This window comes from Protopterus annectens, chromosome 2.part0 (assembly GCF_019279795.1).
Source record: "Protopterus annectens isolate FY-2018-M chromosome 2.part0, PAN1.0, whole genome shotgun sequence".
NCBI classification, from domain to species: Eukaryota; Metazoa; Chordata; order Ceratodontiformes; family Protopteridae; genus Protopterus; species Protopterus annectens.
The window spans coordinates 97,311,541-97,333,362 of NC_056728.1; the positions used below are offsets into that span (position 1 = coordinate 97,311,541).

The following is a 21,822-nucleotide window of genomic DNA, read 5'->3' on the forward strand; positions in this document are numbered from 1 at the left end:
CCAATTTGCATTGATAGCTTTCAAGGATTTACTTCTTCCAGGGCAGGTGTTGATTCAAACAGACAACACAACTGTCATGTGGTACATCAACAAGCAAGGGGGGACACATTCATACCCTCTATGCAGACAAGCAATGATTTTGTGGGAGACTGCTCTCAGTTTACAGCTAAATCTTCAGGCAAGGTTTCTGCCAGGAGCACAGAACTCCTTAGCAGATGTGTTGAGCAGACAAATTATGGATCCCCACGAGTGGAAATTGGATCCTCATGTTATGGGGAACTCCAGACATAGATCTGTTCGCTTCTCCACTAAATTACCAGTTGCCAAAGTTTTGCACAAAAAAGTTTCATCCCACAGCTTGGAAAGTGGATGCTCTCTCATTCAATTGGAGCAATCTTCACGTGTATGCCTTTCCACCACTGCCTCTCCTCCCAAAGGTACTCCTGAAGGTCAGACAGGACAAGCCAACCATGATTTTAATAGCTCCGGATTGGCCTCGACAGCACTGGTACCCATTACTGAGAAGTCTGGTACGGGAGCCTCCATGGCCTTTGCCTTCGATTCCACACCTGCTGTCTCAGGAGAACAGTCATTTACTCAATGTCAAACTTCACTCTCTGCATCTGACAGCCTGGCATATTCTGTTTTAAACCCTGGAGGGTCTCAGCTTCCACAACAAGTTTTGAATGTTATTTTGGAGGCCAGAAGGCCTAGTACAAGGAAAGTTTACGCAGATAAATGGAGGAGATTTTTTATTTGGAGTACAGCAAAGGACTTTGATGTTTCTAAACCTAATTTAAGTGTTGCTCTTCAATACCTTACTGAGTTATTGGACAAAGGTTTGTCCTTCTCCTCTATAAAAGTTCATGCTGCAGCAATTTCTGCTCACTATGATTGTGACCCACCATTATTTTCTCATCCTTTGTTTAAGCAATTCCTTAGAGGGGCAAAGAATATAAGACCCCCACGTAGAGCTCCTACTCCTGCTTGGGATCTCAATTTTGTGTTGGAGAAACTCACTCTACAACCTTTTGAGCCTGCAGCTACTGCCGAGTTGAAATATTTATCATGGAAGACTGCTTTTTTGTTGGCCATTACCTCTGCGAGAAGGGTTTCTGAATTGCAGGCCCTTATGGCGGTTGAGCCTTTCTTGATTTTCCACAAGGATAGGGTGTCTTTGCGTACTAACCCTTCCTTTATGCCTAAAGTGGTTTCTAGTGTGGCTTTAAACCAAACTATTCATTTGCCTACTTTTTATGCAAACCCCCAAAATAAAGGGGAGAAGATTTTGCACACTTTGGATATACACAGACAGTTGCGATATTATTTGAGCAGAACTAAAGGGTTCAGGCAGTCTCAGCAGTTGTTTGTTTCATTTGCTTTGGGTTCTCAGGGCAAACCTGTCTCAAAACAAACTATTTCTAAGTGGATTGGTTTTTGTATTGCTTTCTGTTATTCCCATCATGGTAAGGAGATTCCAGCTGGGATTAGGCCTCATTCCACTAGGGCTACTGCCACTTCTACAGCTTTTTTAAGAGGGGTGGCTACTAAAGATATTTTGGAGGCAGCTACTTGGAGTTCAATGCATACTTTCTCTAAGCATTACCACCTTCCATTTTACTCTAAATCTAGGGCCGGTTTTGCCACTGCAATTTTACAGGGCATTTTGGCAGCTCCTAATGCTTTATAGTTTTGCCATCCTCCCTTACCTCTGCTTTGGGATTCTACCCATATGTAAGGACTGCAGCAATGTGAGATGAAGAACATAGTACAGTTTTGTACCTACCATAAATGTAGATGTTCGAAGATCCACATTGCTGCAGTCCAATTTACCCTCCCTCCTTCCCCTCTGTAGTTAGAGGTGGTTGTGTGGTTTGGGTTGTAAATATTGTAAATATGGTTAGTGCAGGGGTGGTTGGTTGTTTTTTGCTGTTTTTTGGCTTTGGCCTTTCTTTTTAGGGCCTTCTGACATCTGGGGCAAGAAAAGACTGAGGATATGACGCCGGTCATGCGCTTTTGTACCCTGACGTCCTGATGTCAGTTTTAAGCGCCTTGACCGACGTCAGCCTAATACTTTGGTATTCGGGCCGACCGAGGACAGCGGACTACCCATATGTAAGGACTGCAGCAATGTGGCTCTTCGAACATCTACATTTATGGTAGGTACAAAACTGTACTTTCTCAACCTGTTACAATTACATTGCCAAGTTTGCCACTGGCCTGCCTTTTAGAACACACCACTGCATCAACCTTAAACAGCTTGGGCGGCTAGAACTTCCCAGTCTAATTCAATATAAAGTTATGATTATGGTTAATAAAATCCTCGATTATCCAGATAATACACCAGCTCTTAAAAATATTATCACCCCCTACAACAATCCAAGACTACTTCGATCCTCAAACAGACTACAAATTCAGACAATTAAAATTAATAATGTAGCCGGTGACTCCCTCTTCGCTAACTCTGCAGGCAGAGCCTGGAACCTACTTCCAGCTGACATTACTTTGCTCTCCTCCCTATGCCAATTCAAAGCTAAACTCAAACAACATCTAGCACTAAACTGGCTTTGCCACTGTAACAAGCCTGGCTAACTCTCTCCACGAATGTGTATAATCTATTAATCAAAATACTGTTTAATGTTTCCTGACTGTTATCAGGGGTAACTCAAACTTGTGATATTGTCTATTCATGTCTGCTTATGTTGTTTTTGTAAGTATCATATCTGTAATATGCCTTCTTTGTTACTACTATATCTGTCTACCTTGGAGCTTTTCTCCCCAGGCCTCCGCTGAAAATGGACATTAATCCAGTCGGACTATCCCGGTCAACAAATGTAAAATAAATAAATAAGTAAAAATTTTCATAGAGACACGTTGTCTCTTCATACTAATCCTCCTTTTATTCCCAAGGTGACTAATTGAGTTGTCCTTTAATCAGTCTATTCAGTGTCTGTCCTTTTTTCCATCTCTACAGTCTGCTGGTGAGAAGGTTCTCCACTCCTTGGACCTGCATAGCTAGCTCAGATGTTATAGGTTCATAGGTAGGTACTAGGCTGTTGGCCCTAGGGCCTATACAAGACTAGCCAAAAAGGTACCCTGGCTTTCACCACCCAAGAAAATTATTTTCTTGTACCCCTGTCAAGCGGAGCCACAGACGTGATCCCCAGGGTTAATTTCCTATTTCCCATCCAATTGTCAAGATTTTTCTTGAAGAGTGCTAATGAGGAGCTTTGCTTGACATAGATAGGTAGTCTGTTCCAGAGTATGGGAAGTCTCTGGGACAGGAATCAATCCCTCTAGCATGTTCTGTTTATTGTGGTGACAAGGTTTAGGTCCCTAGAGCATGTAGCACAGATGGATTGGGATTTATTTACGTGGAGCATGTCCAACAGCTCTGGGTTTGACATAGCTTTGCATGATAGGCTCACCTCTGAGTAGGTGATATGCGACAGAGTAAAGCTGGAGTTTTTTGAGACTGTCTGCGTAGGGCATCTGTTTGAGGCCAGTAATCCTCTTTGTGAGGTATTTCTGCAGCCTTTCCAGTTGTTTTAGATGTCTTGTGAGGTACATACCAAAAGGGGTGTTGTACTCTATAATAGGTCTAATGAGTGATGAGTAGAGGGGAACAGTGACCTCTTTTTTCCTGGATGAGAAACCTTTTGTGATGACATGTGCCACGTAGAAGGATTTCCTGACTACTGTGGCGATGTGATTATCAAAGGAGAGACCACTGTCCACCTGTGTCCCAAGGTCTCATCACACTTTCGGTGTTAAGTAGACTACTGCCTATGTTGGTAGTTCATGGGTACAGAGTTTTTACCAAAGGGGATAACAGTGCACTTTTTGGCATTGAGCTTGAGGCCATGGCTTTGACACCAGACATCTGTCTCAGTGAGGCCCTTTTGTAGGATGTCCACATCATTAGGAGTTTCGATTATGGCTCCTGGTTTGTAGTCATCTGCGAACTTAGTTATCCAAAGACTTTCTGTGTTAGCCTGTACTTCAGAGAAGTAGATACCAAACAGGAGAGGACCCAGGACTGAACCCTGTGATACTCCACTTGTCACTGGTCTGAAGTCTGATTTGGAGTCTGCTACTTTCACAGTGTGGGTTCTGTCAGTAAGCCAGTTGGAAACCCATCTTGTAACATGGGGATTTATACCTAGTTTAGTGAGTTTATCTATAATTCTAGAGTGGGGGGTGGTGTTGAATGCCTTGCGAGCTCTAGATAGGCTGTGTGAACCACCTTACCCTCATCTACGGCTTTGGTGACTGCTTCAAAGAAGTCTATCAGGTTTAGGAGACATGGTCTGCCTTTTACAAACCCGAACTGTTTGGGGTCCAGAGTTTGGAGTTCTCCAATGTCTTTGTTTATGAGTTCCATGATGATACGTTCCATGGCCTTGCAGACTAGGCTCGTCCTTCTAATGGGGCGGTAGTTCCCGGGGTCTGTCGTGGCTCCCCGTTTGTGGAGTGGGATAACCGTTGTTGTGTGCCATTCATTGGGCACAAAGCCTGATGTGAGGCTATGACTGAACATGGTACTTAGATGGGGTGCCAGTTCATTCTGTAGTTTGTGTAGAAGGCAGCCTGGGATGTTGTCGGGTCCCTTGGATGCTGTGTGCTTGGCTTTGGAGAGTGAGGTTTTTACCTGTGCAGCCGTGATTACAGGAACTTTGCATTCTTCCGGTATAGAGATGGGCCCTTTAGGGGGTGAGAGGGGGGTAAAGTTAGCACTGAACCTATCTGCCAGGATGTTGGCAGTATCAGTTGGTTCTGTATATTTAGTGCCATTGTGCTGTAACTCATAGCAGATGTGAGTGTTGCTATTGAGATTCTTGACATAGCTATAGGATGATTTGTGGTTCACTTTAGAATCATTGGCGATTTTTTTTTCATAACTAGCTTTGGAGGATTTTATGAGGGATCTCAGCTTCTTGCTGAGGCTGACCAGGGAGTTCCTCCAATCATGGGATTTTGCTCTTTCTTGCAACAGTTTCTTTCTTCTGTTGTAGTGTTTGTTTATGGTAGAAGACCACCAGATTGGCTTCCTTTTTTGGAGGATAGCATCTTGTTTCTGTTAGGGATAGCATGATCCATGCACTCATGTAAGTGCTTCTAAAGTGCATTTGTGTAGGATTCAGCAGTCGCACCTCTATTGTCCATCTGCATGGGTGTCATGAAGTTTGCCACTTCTGTCTTAAGAAGCGTGAAGTTAGCTTTGGAGAAATTTTTTACGGTTGTTTCCCAAATGGAGGGTGGGGGCGGGATGTGGATGTCTAGGGTGATTAGCTTGTGGTCGGATCTGACCAATGAGGAATTGATCTCTGGTGTGGAACACTGGTCGCCCATGTTGATGATGACCAGGATATTGATGCCCCTGGTGGGGCTGTGGATAAGTTGATCCAAGGTGTTGTAATTTATGAATTCCAGAAAACATTGAGCAAAAGAGTTTGTACATTTGTAGTTTTCCCAGTTGTAGTTGAAATCACCCATTATTAGTTTGTTGCGTTGTACCCTAATATTTTCCAGTGTATCAAGAAAAGTGAAGTGGGAATCCTGGGGAATGGCAGGGGGTCTGTAGCAAGCTACAATCTGGATTGCGGTCTTGCCGAGAGTTAGTTGAACTTGGATAATCTCAGAGGCATTATGCTGCGCAATTAGCTTGGAGGTGTGGATGTCCTTAATGAATATGGACACGCCTCTGTCTTTAGTGTTTTTTTCCGGGTTAGGTGGCCGAAAGGTGTGGTATGAATTATAGCCTGGTAATGCAGGGGTGCTCTCTGGAGCTTTGAACTAGGTCTCTGTCACTGCACAGATGTCGATGTTCTCCATTTTAAGGAGTGCTTCGAGTGAGTGCATTTTGAGGTTTAGAAGTCTAGCATTGAGTAGCATTACCCTCAGATTTTGCTTGCTTGTACCTGTTACGGTGGTGAATTTGTCATTAGAACCTTGCCTAAAAAAGGCACTATAAGGGTGGCAAGAGCCTTTGCCAGTATCCGGAATCCCAAGGGCGACAGGTGCAGGCCATCTCTGGCAAAGCATCATGGTCTGTCGATCATGTCATCCCAGGCAGACAGATAATGGATTCCCTTAGAATGACACCAGAAGCTTAGCCAATTGTTGAAGTCAATCATTTTGTCCTTGTACTGTGGTATCATTCTGGGTGATGGCAGGATGCTACTCAGGGCTAGGGTCATACCTGCTTGGGCTGCAAGATCGGAGAGCTCCTCCATGTCTCTTTTCATGTAGTCCAGGGAGGTACGTCTCAGGTCATTCACACCAACATGGACAATGACAGAGTAAAATTTGTACTTGTTGTGGAGTGACCTGAGTGCATGCATTATGTGGCGGATCCTGGCACCCGGCAGGCTGCTGACAGTAACTTTCTCTTTGTTTAGCCTGGTGAGTGGAACATCAGTGTGCCTGAGTCACCTATGACTAGAGTGCTGGGTACGTTATGCCTTATGGGCTGTAGTTGAGTGGCACACTGAGTTTGTGGGCTATGTGTCATTTGGGTTGTGTTGTGGGGTAGAGGTTGCTTGGATTTCTGCTTTGGAGGTCTCTGTTGTTTGGGCAGATTTTTATTAAGAGCCTCCGCGAATGTAGGTGTGTGTTTTGGTGGTGTAGGTTTTGAGGGACTATGTGATGACTGTGGTGTGGTGCAAGTGTTTACCTTCTCCTCTTGACTGTCTAGTCCAGTCTTCGGTGAAGAGAGCTTTTCTTCCAATTTGGCAATATAAGTGCATCTCTCACAGGTTGTAGTGTTGGGTGGTAGGAGGAGAGGGTTGTCTGTATAGATGAGGCAATTGCTGCATTGTCCCAAGATGCCCAGATTCATCAGGTAGATAGGAGAAAACACTGGGAACTGACCTTTAGACATGCCTGGATAGGTGCTTATTTATTAAGTATTAAAAATTGTTTTCCTCTAGACAAATGAGGAAAGTTGAATGCTGTAGTAATTTGTAGCTTATTTAGTGCTTACAATGAGTTGTGAACAAGTGCTGAGGTCAATGAAACCGATTTTAGTGCTAAATCTAAAAAGCTGGCTAGTTGCAAGGGAAAATTTGAAGAGCAGACTTTATGGCGCCAGGAATATTTAACCCTAGATGTTAAGTTGTCAATCTCGCCTTCATTCTTGCTGGATGGGTTCGGAGCCGAACTCGGCACTTGCTAAGCTCGAGAGCAAATTTTACCAGCTCGAGGCAACCCTATATCCCATGATGCAAGGCGGAGATTACCCAGATCTCGTTTGCCGCTTCGCTAACAAGGTGCCTTCTTTTACCAGCTCTTGGTAAGTGAACTTTTTAGAGACTTTTCGTCTACCCCCCTTTAACTTTATATATATATATATATATATATATATATATATATATATATATATATATATTGTATTTTTGTTAATTATCGACTCACTTTAGCCCTATTCCCGTCAGTGTTCCCTTCTTTTTGAGTAAATATTCCCTTGACCCTAGTCAGGCCTTAGGCCTTCCCCTCCCTAAATTTTTTCCTGTCAGGGATTGTTTGTGTGTGACTGTGTGTTTTCCCTGGTTAATTTAATTTAATTTGTTGGACTAAGTGTTTTTATGTGTGATTGTGTTACTGGTGTTCATCGACACGGTTATGTCGAAGGACACTAAGGTCTCGAGCTTCAAGAAGTGTGACTCGTGCTGTCAGAAGATGTCTCTGACAGACGGTCACACTTCTTGTGTTTATTGCCTGGGACCTTCGCACCTGCAGGACTCTTGTGCTATCTGTCATGCTTTCAGCCCAAGAGTCCTGCAGGAACGAAAAAATAAGCTCATATTAAGGGGCTTATTAAAGCCCGAGAGCTCCCCGACTAAGTCGGTGCCGGGGAAGCCCTCGAAACCTGTTAAGCCTTCGGCTCAGGCTTCCAAGCCGTCGGCTTCAGGTCCTTCCTCACCAGGCTCGAGATCGGTTCTGGCCGGAGCTGATCTTTCCATACCAGTCTCAGTATCGGCTCCATCCGGCACCGATACTACCAAATCCAGACACTCAGTGTCGGCTCCGGCTGGAGCCGACGTATCTTTTGATCTCAAAAAAGAGATCTCGATCCCCTTCAGTGGAATCTATACATTCGGCTCCGAGATCACCCTTGCTCTCAGAGCTGAGCCATCGGAGCCGATCTTCTCGGTCATCCAGGCTATCTGATCACGACCTTGAGAGAGTGGTGAGTAGACTATTAAAGTCTCAGGCATTGGCCCAAATACTCCATAGCCCATCTCAACAGACGGTAGCTGTATCACATCCACCGAACATTCCTCCTTCGACCCTCTTACAGAGCTCGGAGCTCCTCGGAACCAGTACCGTTGTGACTTCGGAGCCGATACCACCCCTTTCGGCTCCGTTGACCTCTGCTCCGATTTCCTCCTTGAGACCTTCATTGGAGGGATCCTGGCATCTAGTCTCTCTCATCGGCTCCGAGGGGGCAAGTGGCATCGGACCCTTGTCCGACCCCGTTCTCCCTCTCGGAGCTTCGGCATTCGTGAGCTCGGCCCCGACATCTGCCTCGGAGCCTTCCCTCTCGGTGAGGCCTGGGGTTCCTATCTCTTCGGAGCGGGAAATTTCTGGTCTCTCTGACGGGGGAGCCTTTGAGGTGATGAGGAGTGTACTAGCCCCTGGGCTTAGTCAACGGACAGTTCCATCAGCTCCCCTGGGCTTAGTCAACGGACAGTTCCATCAGCTCCTCCCACTACAGTGCCTGCTGACGTCTCTTCCCACTCTCTTGCTCCTGGACCCAGAGATCCAACGCCTCAGGTTTCCCCATTGGGAATATCTTCCTCTTCCGAGGCTTCTCCTGATCCGTCAGGAGAACCCCCATGTAAGAGGACATGTAAGAGGAAACATTTAGACTCCCCTGAGTCTACTACATCAGATACTGACTTGAATGAGTCGGAGGGATCCCCAAGGTCCTCCTCTGAGGATGTCTCATTTTCAGACATCCTTGAAATCCTTAAACAGAGGGGGAACTGGCCCTCCCTTAATCCCTCCGAGGACAAGTCAGTATACCTGGAGGCGTTCAGATCTCGACCCTCCACCTCCTGGGTGTCTCCGCCTTTCGACCCTCTCATGGAGGTAGTGGCTCGGAAGGCGTGGATGGCTCCAGATTCGGTGGAACCTATCCCTAGGAGACCTTCAAAATTTATTACTGCCCCACAAGATAGACAATATTTAACAAAGGGTGTCCCAGTTGATGCCATGGTGGTGGCTGCTGCCATCAAGAAGGAATTAGCTGATCCTTCAGTACCTGTCCATCCTCCTAATAAAGATTCTAGGACTATGGACAGGTACGGTAAGCGGATTTTTTCTTCAGCGACATTTGCCATGAGATTGCTGAACTACTTATGCCACTTCACCCGCCTTCAAAGAGATGTTCTTTAAGAGTTGGGAGAAGTTTTACAGGATCCGTCAGCTGCTGGGTCTCAGGATAAGATTAGCTCACAGCTAGGAATCCTTAACTCCATTGCTAACTCCTCCATGCGGCTCATTTCTTATGCAGCCGATGGAGCGAGTAGGGCCGCAGGCACAGGAGTGGCTTTAAGGCGTCAGTCCTGGATGCGGCTTTGTAATTTTGCAGACCCCTTCAAGGCATCTTTCACAAACTCCCCCTTTGATGGCTCGACCTTGTTCGGTCCTCAAGTGAAAGACACTTTGACTAGATGCAAACAAGATGGCAAGACTCTTTCTGCCATAGGAGTCCGTTTCTCCACCCCTTCTAGACCTTACCCCAAAGGACAGAAGGGAGAGAAAATGTGGTTCCGCAAATCTTAAGGAGTCACGCCTGACGCACGAAGTCAGTTTACCCCCAGAGGCAGAGGGGGTAACAATAATAGACACCGCCCTAGGGGCAGAGGTGGTCCGCAGAATCAGGGTAGCAGAGAGCCTCTTTCTGACAAACCCTTCCAGCATCCCTGAGATGTTGCCCGATTGCCCGCCTTCGGAGGCAGTCGGGGGAAAACTATCGCTGTACCCAATAGCCTGGCTTTCCCCTTCTCAAGACAAATGGGTACAGTCAATTATATCCGAGGGTTACAAAATTCCCTTCATTCAAACCCCAATTCAACAAAAGGGAACCCTTCCAGACGTTCCACCCGGTCTAAGGGAATTAGCAGTACTAGAAATATCAAAACTGCTAGTAAAAAGAGCCATCCAGCCAGTCCCAGCGGACCAAATAGGATCCGGAATCTACTCAAGGTTCTTTTTAGTTCCAAAAAAGACAGGAGACTGGAGACCAATATTAGATCTCAGCAAACTCAACAAGTTTGTAAAGAAATCAAGATTCTGGATGGTCACGCTTCAGTCCATTCTGCCCTTTCTGGGCAAGGACAATTGGATGTGCTCGATAGATCTTCAGGATGCATACTATCACATAAAAATTCACAGACGCTCCAGAAGATTTCTCCACTTCCGGCTGGGGACCAGTCACTTCCAATTCAGAGCCCTGCCCTTTGGACTTACTACAGCCCCAGAGTGTTCACCAAATGCATGGCAGTGGTTACGGCTCACCTGAGACGTCAAGGATTCCAGGTGTTTCCATATCTAGATGACTGGCTCCTCATTGCCACCACCAAGCAGCAGCTTCTCCAAGCCAGAAATTACACCATTCACACTTTCAGAGGGCTAGGAATTTCTATAAATTTCGAAAAATATGCCTTGTCGCCTTGTCAATATATTACTTTTATAGGTGCAAGATTGGACACCGTACAACTTTCAGCAAGGTTGACAGACCAAAGGATCTTGGACATTCAAAGACACGTCCAAGTGATTCTATTCAGCAACAAAATTCAGGCCAGATTTGCTCTGAAAGTACTGGGTCTTATGGCGGCTGCCATAACACTTCTTCCCCTCGCCCGCTTTTACATGCGGCATCTACAATGGATGCTATTCACCCAATGATCCTTTCAACAACTTCCCATGCGTCACGAGATCATAGTAACTCCAACTTGCAAAAGACATCTGACTTGGTGGATATCGTCCCCTCAAATCCATCAAGGCAGACCATTTGTTCCTCTTGCCCTGGTTGCCACTGTTACATCGGACGCCTCCCTGATCGGGTGGGGTAAGCATTATCAGGGCAGAATGGTCCATGGCACTTGGCAACCTTTCGAGCACCATCTGCACATAAATGTTCTGGAGATGAGAGCAGTGCTTTTAATGTTGCAAGTCCTCAACGACTCTCTTCCCCTGGGAACTATTGCAGTCCAAACGAACAATATGTCCGTAGTGTGGTATATAAACAAACAGGGCGGAACCAAGTCCTATCCACTGTGTCGAGAGGCTCTCAGACTTTGGCAATGGGCAATCTCCTCTCACCGGTTTCTGATAGCAACGCACATCCCCGGGAAATCCAACATCATAGCGGACAGATTGAGCAGAGCTATTCTCATGCCTCACGAGTGGTCTCTCAAACAGTCAGTGACGGAAGAGATTTTTCAGAAGTGGGGCCTTCCTTGCTGCGACCTTTTCGCTACACCTCAAAACAGCAAATGCCCAGACTTCTTCTCTCTCTTTCCCCTTTCAAGGCCATCCCTCCAGAGACGCTCTAACCCAAGATTGGCCCCGGGGACTTCTTTATGCCTTTCCACCTTTTCCGCTGATACCTCAGCTAATTCAGAAAGCAACCGCCTTGAGAGCCAAGTTGATTCTCATTGCCCCTTATTGGCCATGACAGATATGGTTTCCGTTCCTACATCATTACCTCTTGGTACAGCCATGGCATCTGGACCCGGTTCCAGATCTTCTGACTCACCAGTCGGGTCAACTGCACCAATCCATACCTTCTCTCAACCTCACTGCTTGGTTGCTCCACTTCCATCCTTAGCCAAGCTTCCTATGATTTCTAATCCTGTACGGGATATCATAGTAGCTTCCCTAAAATCTTCTACCAGAAAGATTTACACTAGTAAATGGCGATGTTTCTCTTTCTGGGCAAAAGCTAGGAACATAGACCCCTATACTGCTCCAATTCATTCGGTATTGGACTTTCTAGCTGACATTTTTCATTCAGGATCCTCTTCTTCCACAGTGAAAGTTCAACTTGCAGCCATTTCAAATTTTCATATAGACTTTTTGGACCACAACATTATGTCACATAAACTTTGCAAGGCATTCCTTCGAGGTATCTTTTTATTGAAACCTCCGATTAGAGACCCCCCCCACCACAGTGGGATCTAAATTTAATTTTAACATCCTTCATTCTTCCCCCGTTCGAACCTGCAGCTGCCTGTTCTTTGAAATTGCTTTCTTGGAAGACACTTTTTCTAGTTGCCATTACATCTGCCAGAAGAGTATCTGAGCTTCATGCTCTCTGTGTTCACCCTCCCTATCTAATATTCCACAAAGACAGGGTATCCCTAAGAACTAATCCGTCTTTCTTACCAAAGGTAGCATCACAAACTAACCTAAATCAATCCATTGATCTTCCAGTATTTTTTCCGAATTATTCTGATAGAGCTGAACAAAAGTTACATTATCTCGATGTTCACCGCCAGCTCAGATATTATCTGGATAAGACAAAAATTTTTAGGAAATCTGATCAACTATTTCTATCCTATGCAGAGAACAGGAAAGGCCTTCCAGTTTCTAAGGTAACTTTATCTAGGTGGCTGTCTTCTGTGATCACTTACATTTATCAGCTCAGAGGCAAAGAGTTGGTTTCTAACCCAAAAGCCCATTCTACTAGAGCTCTAGCTACATCTACAGCTTTTCAAGCTAGACTTCCAATAGACACTATTTGTGCAGCAGCCACATGGGCCTCTCCTCATACCTTTGTTTCACATTACAAATTAGATTTGGTCTCCAGAGACAGAGCAAATTTTGGTTCCACCGTTCTCAAGAGTCTGTTCCATTGAGCCACCCAGGATAGAGGTGCTAGGGACGCGGTCCCATCCAGCAAGAATGAAGGCGAGATTGACAACTTAACATTTAGAAGTTATGTACCTACCATAACGTTCCATGTTAGTTGTCTTCTCTCGCCTTCTTTCTTGTGTCCCGCCCTCCATCCCCCTAGCCTGGTCAGACCAGGAATATTATACATTTTCTATTAAGAGGTTATTACCTTTTTTCTAGCTGTTCAACTCCTAGTGCCACTAGATTATGTTGATCCTTTCTAGAGGGTTATGATGTTATTTAGTATCCTTATTTTCTTCCTCCTCTTAAGTTGGAAGAAAATACTGCTATTTCTTTAGCTACCAAACGAGATCTGAGTAATCTCCGCCTTGCATCATGGGATATAGGGTTGCCTCGAGCTGGTAAAATTAGCTCTCGAGCTTAGCAAGTGCCGAGTCGGAGCCGAGGATCGGCTCCAAACCCATCCAGCAAGAAAGAAGGCGAGAGAAGACAACTAACATGGAACGTTATGGTAGGTACATAACTTCTAATTAAGCGGGGGTGGGGGCTAAGGAGCTTACAAACAGTCCTGGATACAGCAAATCTGTATCTAGACTAGACTTGTTACAGGAAAGGGGGAAACAAGCTTAGAATTTTTTTTCAGTAAAGTGGAAATGGAGAAAACTGGAACAGAAGTTAATTCAAGATTAAGAATCTGAGTGGGTTGGCCTTCACAAATGTTCTCTATTAGATTGAATGAACAAATGACACTAGACTGGGAGGAGTGTCACAGATCAAATATACAGTATGGGCAGGCAACTGCAAAGCCACCAAGTATAGGAACACCACAACAATAGGGAGGGCAGGTGGGAAACTATTACAGCTCCTAGCTGTGGCCACTAAATGAAAGTTTTAAACAAATCAATGAGCAAGCAGACTCTAGAGAATGCTTTTAACTGCAAACAGACTAGACTAGAACACAGAAGACTCAAAAAATCAAAAATGCACAGAAAAGCATGGATAGAGCACTTACGAACAGAAAATACAAGTCTCAGTATGAAAATGCAGTTTACAGTTAAGTAATTCAGTAAACATGTAATTAGAGTAATGAAACAGTATCTAGCAATGAAAAATACAGTTAAAACAATATAAAACAGTACATAAATGCAGTGAAACAGTAAAAAAAAGCTTTATAACAGTGCAAAATGTAGAAGATTGACTATATAGCACAATTATAAGTGCGTTTCAGAAGTGCAATTCAATGAAATAAGTGTAAAAAATAACTTATCCTGCTGTTGGAATCGTAAGGAATTTATGCTTAGTTTCAGTAATGAATTACCATCCACAGCCTGATAAATACAAGCACAACCTTTTGCAGACACAGGGTTTATATACCAGTAAGGATGGAAGAGTTAGATGATGAAATTAATACTCAGTCCTATTAGCCCCTGCTATTTCCCAATCACTCATACTACAGAAGGTCAGGAAACCCTGTTACTCTCAATAATAATGAAGACAGACTATCAGCAGATAATGGCTGCAGGAAACACAGGAAACTCAACAAACAAAACTACCAGGTCTGGACAACAGCAGGCCTCTATCAAGATTATGCCACCTGAGCAGAACACAGATACCTCACTTTAAATGCATAGAAAGAGCACTCACAAAGAGAAAATACAAGTCTCAGTATGAAAAAGCAGTTTACAGTTTAGTAATTAAATAAAAACGCAATTATAGTAATGCACACTATTACAGCTCCTAGCTGTAGCCACTAAATGAAAGTTTTAAACAGATCAAGGAGCAAGCAGACTCTAGAGAATGCTTTTAACTGCAAACAGACTAGACTAGAACACAGAAATCTCAAAAAATCAAAAATGCACAGAAAAGCATGGATAGAGCACTTACGAACAGAAAATACAAGTCTCAGTATGAAAAAGCAGTTTACAGTTAAGTAATTCAGTAAATATGTAATTAGAGTAATGAAACAGTATCTAGCAATGAAAAATGCAGTATAAAACAGTACATAAATTCAGTGAAACAGTAAAAAAAGCTTTATACCAGTGCAAAATGTATTTGGATAAAACAAATGTTATTTGCAAAGCTGAGCAATGCTTTGATGTTCTTCATGTTTCACTGTTGCAGTCATTACATTTGGGGGTAATCTGCTGGCAGGTTGCCCTCAGTCGGCCTGAATAACAAAGTCTTGGGTCCTGCGTCGGGTTGCTGTCTCCTCTTCCATGACGTCAGGTCGTCAGGGGTATAAAACATGCAACCGACACCATTTTAATCAGTCTTTCTTGCTGCACGGTAACCGAGGCAGAAGCAGTTCACAAGTGCCGGTCGGCCGACTCCTGAAATGTTCGTATTCGAGATTCAGGACCGAAGTCTTCAAACTTTTTCTTGCTCCTTACCGATGTCAGTAAAAGTTAATAATTGCATTACTTGTGGGAAGCAAATACCTCATAAGGATTTTCATTTGTACTGTATTCTGATCACAACATGCCTGCCTTGCTGTCGGTTTTGTGCTAAATTTAACCAATGCACTATTAAGCGTCGGTATATTTTTGCTTCTAAATATTTTGGTTCAAGATTTAACTACCCTGAAATGTCGTCTGTTAGCAATCCGACTACTGGAGTTCACAAAAAACGCAAGGAAAAAGACAGAGACAGACCATCGAGGTCCAAAACCGACGAAGCTTCTCCTAAGCCAGTCGCCGGTACTCAGTGAGGTGCTTTTGCAGCCCCTGATACCTGCTACTTTTGAGTCGCAGGCCTCTACCGAGACCCATTCGGAGTCCGGTATGCCGTGAGATTCGCAAAGTATTGAACCCGGGATGTCTCTCCCTTGGATGGGTCCGGAGCTGCTGAGCAGACACTGGCTTCTGAGGGTGTTTTCAGGCTTCAACATTTTTACATTAAACTGACGCCAGCAACAAAAACAAGGTCAAAAACTATTTCTGTGTCTAAAAAACCAATGCATGAGCCACGTGCTCAGGCCCCTATGCCTAAAAAACAGATGTCCAAAATGGCTGAGGATTTAATTACCTTGCTCAGGGGTTCCCAACCCCCCCTGCTAAGAGGCCTAGGCAAGGCACTGATTATGAATATTCAGATCAGTTTTCCATTTCTTCTGATTCCTCTTCTGATCACAAATTTTCTATTCCTCCCTATGAGGATTCTGATGCAGAGGAATCCATCCCATCTGTATCTCCTCCTGAGGATTACTCTTTTGGAGAGACTTTGCATACTTTAAGGGAACATTTTCACTGGGAGAGTCAGGACTTCTCTGAATCAAAAAAGAGGCTTAGGGATTTCCTCCTTCTTCCTCAGCATAGGCCTTTGGCAATGCCTCCTGTATTAGACATTGTTGATGATGTGTTCTGGGAATTAAGCATGGCTCCTGATTCCCTGCCTCCGGCTCCTAGTAAGCCAGACAGATATTACAGGGTTCCTGACTCCCACAAATTTCTTTTCAAAAATCCTGCTGCTGATCCTGAGACTATTTCTCAGGGTCCCACGGGTGTTAAGGTTTTTACAGCCAAAAATCCTACCCCTTCTGATAGAGATTCCAGGGTGCTGGATAGATGGGGTAAGAAGGTTTATACATCTGCAACCTTGGCAATCAGGGCTTTAAACTGCCAGTTTCATGTGCTTAAATATCAACAGCATGTTATGGGCTTACTGAGACAGAAAATGATGTTGATTTCTGATTGTGTGGAAAATAGAGTTACAGGATTTATTGCATTCAGCAGAACAGGTTGGAAAGCATACTTTGCAATGTGGTTTTGATTCCTTGGAGGCCTCTTGTAGGGCAGCCATTACTGGATCTGTGATTAGAAGGCATGCCTGGCTCAAGGAGCAAAATCTGCCTCATCATGTTAAAGCTAAATTGTTGGATGCCCCTTTGCAGCATGATACTTTGTTTGGTAATAAGGCAGAAGAGGTTTTAAAGAAAATGGAAGACAAAGCTAAATTTATGCAAACTGTAAAAGATTTCTTGCAAGTGCAGCCACCCAGGTTCAGTAGGAACTGGCCTACTAAAAACTGGTCCTTTCCTGTGTCCAACAGAACCACTCAGGGCAAACCCAGGTGCTCAAAAGGCTCCAGGTATCAATCACATGGTTCTTACAGGTCAAAGCAGTGGGGTGCCTTCACCTCCAAATCTGGAGGAAACAAAGCACAACCCTACAGTAGGCAGTCTCAATGACTTTCCTCTACCATCTCCAAGCACTTATCTTTTGGCAGCCCCCTTGGGGGGAAAACTAGCACTTCATCCTTAAAATTGGCAGTTAATTACCCAGGACAAGTGGGTATTAAACATAGTATCCCAGGGGTACAGATTTCATTTCCATACTTTGCCAATTCCAGATGGATGGCCGGATCTGCCACAAAACCAATGGGCAGAGGCCCAGAAACAAGTCATGTCCCTCATGGATATATGGGGGCTATTCAACCGGTACCAGAAAAGGAAAATGGACAAGGATTTTATTCAAGACTTTTCCTGGTACCCAGAAAAGACAATTCATGGCGTTTAATACTGGACTTATCGATTCTGAACACGTTCCTGGACATTACAAAATTCAAAATGCTGACTTTACAACAGTTGCTGCCTATGCTAGGCAAGAATGCTTGGTTAGTAATTCTAGACTTAAAAGAGGCATACCTGCATATCCCAATAAGGGAATCATGCAGAAGATACCTCTGCTTCAAAGCAGGTTTTTTGCATTACCAGTTCTCTGCACTGCCCTTTGGCTTATCTGCTGCACCCAGGGTCTTTACAAAGTGCCTGGCACCAGTAATTGCATTCTGCAGACAAAGAAACATTCAAATTTATTCTTATATGGACGATTGTCTCATTCAAGCAGAGGACAAGGACACTCTACTTCAACATGTGGCATTTGTAAAATGGCTTCTAGCATGCCTAGGTTACACCATAAACGAAAAGAAATCACAACTGGTACCCTCTCAAATAATTACATTCCTGGGTGCAAACTTGAATACAACTGCCCAGATGGCTTACCTCACGCCAGACAAACAAATGCAATTGGCAACATACTTCAAACAAATGGCAACAAAAACCCAGTTATCTGCAAGACAAATTCTGCAGGCTTTGGGGTTCATGGCATCCTGCATTCTACTAATTCCATATGCGAGACTGCATATGAGGAAACTTCAATGGTACCTAAAACGTTTATGGAGTCAACATTGTCACAGCCTGGAAACAATGATTCCTCTCATTCCCTGCCTACAACAGGAGTTTCTTTGGTGGGCAGAGACATGTCACCAAAACAAGGGACTGTCATTCACTCTTCCCCCTGCCACCCAAACCCTAACTACAGATACATCAGACTATGCTTGGGGGGCCCACCTTGCAGGGAGATGCATTCAGGGCAAATGGAGCCCAAACCAGATACAGCTGCATATCAACCAGAAAGAAATGCTAGCTGTTCAGAAGGCCTAGTTATAGAAAATCTTATGCTGATAAATGGAAGATTCTCTGTGCTTGGAACAAGGAATAGACACAGCAAAGCCCAATATTCCTCAGATTTTACAATACTTAACTGAGATGCTTGACAAGGGCCCATCTTTTTCTTCAATAAAAATCCATGCCTCTGCCATCTCGGCTCATTACAACACAGAGCCTCTCCTCTTTTCTCATCCACTGCTTAAACAGTATCTCAGAGGGGCTAAAAATTTAAGGCCTCCCAGGAGAACACCGACTCCTGCATGGGACCTCAGTTTTGTGCTGGAAAAAACTCATCCTGCCTCCTTTTGAACCAGCAGCTACTGCGGATATAAAATTTCTATCTTGGAAGACAGCTTTTCTTTTGGCAGTCACTTCAGCAAGAAGGGTTTCAGAACTACAGGCTCTCATGGCAGTGGAGCCTTTCATTATATTTTACCCGGACAGGGTGGCCCTCAGGACCAATCCTTCTTTTATGCCTAAGGTGGTATCCAGTGTGGCTGTTAACCAGACCATTCACCTGCCAACATTTTTCCCAAATCCGCAGAACAAGGGGGAGGAGATTCTGCATTCATTGGATGTATACAGACAACTAAGATTCTACTTAAACAGGACAAAATCTCTAAGAAAGTCTGAGCAGCTACTGGTAGCATTTGCTGCAGGATCAGAGGGTAAGACTATATCAAAGCAGACTATTTCTAAATGGATAAGCCACTGCATTCGTTTCTGCTTTTTGCACCATGGTAAACCTGTGCCCAAGGGGATCAGATCCCATTCCACCAGGGCTGCCTCTACTTCAGCAGCTTTTCTCAGAGGGTTCCCAACCAAAGACATTCTAGAAGCTGCTACTTGGAGCTCTGTTTATAAATTCACAAAGCATCATCATTTACCTCTCTTCTCTAAATCCAGGGCAGGCTTTGCCACTGCAGTCCTGCAGGGCCTTATAGCTGCTTTTAATACTGTTTAGTTCCATCCTCCCATCCATAGCTTTGGGATTCTAACCAAATGTAGTGACTGCAGCAGTGAAACACGAAGAACATAGTACAGTTGTGGACACTTTCCATAAATGTAGATGTTCGAGTGTATTCACTGTTGCAGTCCGGGTTACCCACCCGCCATCCCCCATTCTATATATTTTCTTTCCTTCACTATACTCAAAAGCCTTTGTGGTGTATTTGCTTTTAGTTGAAGGTAAATTTTATGTTTCTAAGGTGCATTTATATATTTACAGTTTATTTATATATATTTTCGCTCCCCATTTGGGAGGCACCTGACATCTGGGGCAATAAAAACTGATTAAAATGGCATCGGCTGCATGTTTTATACCCCTGACAACCTGATGTCATGGAAGAGGAGACAGCAACCAACGCAGGACCCAAGACTTTGTTATTCAGGCTGACTGAGAGCAACCTGCCAGCAGATTACCCAAATGTAATGACTGCAACAGTGAATACACTCGAACATCTACATTTATGGTAAGTACACAACTGTACTTTTTTTTCATCCCAGGACTTTGGGTTTAGCTGTTTCCAAGCAAACCTCCTTCTTCTGAGTCTCTAAAGCCATTTTCATTTTGTTATTCTTTTCATGACAAATGTCTTTCTTCATGTAAAGGCTCATTTTGCTAGGGTGTGTGCATCATCTGGTGCCTTTTTCAAGGGTTTGGACACCATTTCTGTTCTTGATGCTGCTCGTCATCCATTCATACTTTTGCTAAACATTATAAATCGGATGTTGTTTCCAGGGCAGGTTTTGCCAGGGCTGTTCTGCATGGGTTTGTAAAGGGCTCTTCTGTGCCTTCCTCCTCCCAGTCATCTTCTCAGCTCTTGTACTCTCCCTTCTGTAAAGAATACTGCAACAGTGGTATGGAAGGACATAGTACAGTTGTGTAAAATCGTTCCATAACAGTAGATGTCCTTCTCTTCACTGTTGCAGTATTCAGTCCCTGCCTCCTTCCCCCTCTGTTATGGCTGTTTCCCCCTGTCTTTTGTTACCCTACTGGCTGAGGGACTTTCACTTCCTTTCTGAACTTTTTTTCTGGATGTACATGTTAAAATTTTTCTTTGGGGGAGGTATTTTGTTCCTCCTGGGGCAATTCATTTCTGAGTATTTGCTTCCATATGTCACCTTTATGCCCTATGCGGGAACATGCATGTGACATACAACTCCTATAAAATCGAAAGGCGCTTTGGTGCACTGGTCGGATGATGGGTTATCCCTGGCAGGATATCTCTTCAGTGAAGAATGCTGCAACAGTGAAGAAAAGGCCATCTACTGTTATGGTAAAATTTTATACAACTGTACTTTACACATTTAAGTAAATGTGAGAAGTGCTCTTATTTCTTTATGGGAATGCCATGTTTCGGTAAAATAGATTTTCTTGATGAAAGAAATAAGAAAATGTTGTAAACCGCAGCAATTGAGACTCTAAACAACATCAAAAGGAGATGCTAACATTTATGTATCTGTGAATAAAAGTTCCAGAAGTGGAGTGAACTACTTATTTAAAACATAAAGAAAATAAATATTTCACATCGATACAAGCATTGTTTCTTGCTTGGTCCCGTGTTCAAAGTCTCACACTTTCCATTTTTTTTTTTTTATTACTTTTGCTACAAGCATTTCGCCTGAAAAAATCAGTACTAATTCAAATTTGCATGCTTTTGTCAACTTCAGGAACCAGCTTGATTTGTTTGGTGTTCACAGATATGAATTACCACCACTCTGTTCTTATTCCTCTTTACTGTGTTTTTAGAAATGCTTTCATTGTTCACGTCCAGCGATGGTTAAGCCTTGGTAACAATTTTTGAACTATAAACGTTAAAAAGCTGGTTAAAATTTTGAAAAAGAACATGTTTGTGTTTAAGAACAGAACTCTGCTGTGTTCGATATCTCTGCTTCTTAAGTTGTTATTGTGACCTGACTGCATAGTCATTACATTGCAGCTTAGCAAATAATGTGGGTAGGACAGTTTAACAACATTTTACAGCTCAATTTCAGTATGTAACAGTGTTCTGCCATATATTTTGTGGAAAATTTACTGTGGAGTGAATGAATTCTAATGCTGCATTTCAGTGATGGACTGTCCTTTTTTATTATGCAACACATAGTAACAGCTTTCTGTAGAGCCGGGGAATTATCTTACATGTCAAGGTTAGTAGAAGAGATCGCCTTTATGACCAGATAAGTAAAAGTCAGAAGGAGGACTGTCCGTTCTGTGCATAGTTCTCATCAAACCTATAAATATTAATGCCTCTCTACTGTGTTTGTATATAAGAATAGCATGGCAACTGAAGAAGTTGCATTTGTTTAATATTATAGAAAGGAGTTTAATATTTGGGTATTATTGATGATGATGGGTTTTATTGTCTAAGTAACAACTGTACTTGTGATGGAGATGAGGCTCTGATATGTGAGTGTGGTGGGTCTGACAGAAACAGCATTTTGCTTTCTATGTGCGACTGCTGTGTGACATGCCTTAGGGTCAGGATAATTGTGCTTCATCCTCC

General features: G+C 43.7%; 1 protein-coding gene across 1 annotated transcript in view; it reads left to right on the top strand.

The window, feature by feature from the left end:
* Positions 1-21,822, top strand: part of LOC122792978 (arf-GAP with GTPase, ANK repeat and PH domain-containing protein 1-like) — a 2,685,441-nt gene that overhangs the window by 1,513,830 nt on the left and 1,149,789 nt on the right. The gene's annotated exons all lie outside the window — the stretch shown is intronic.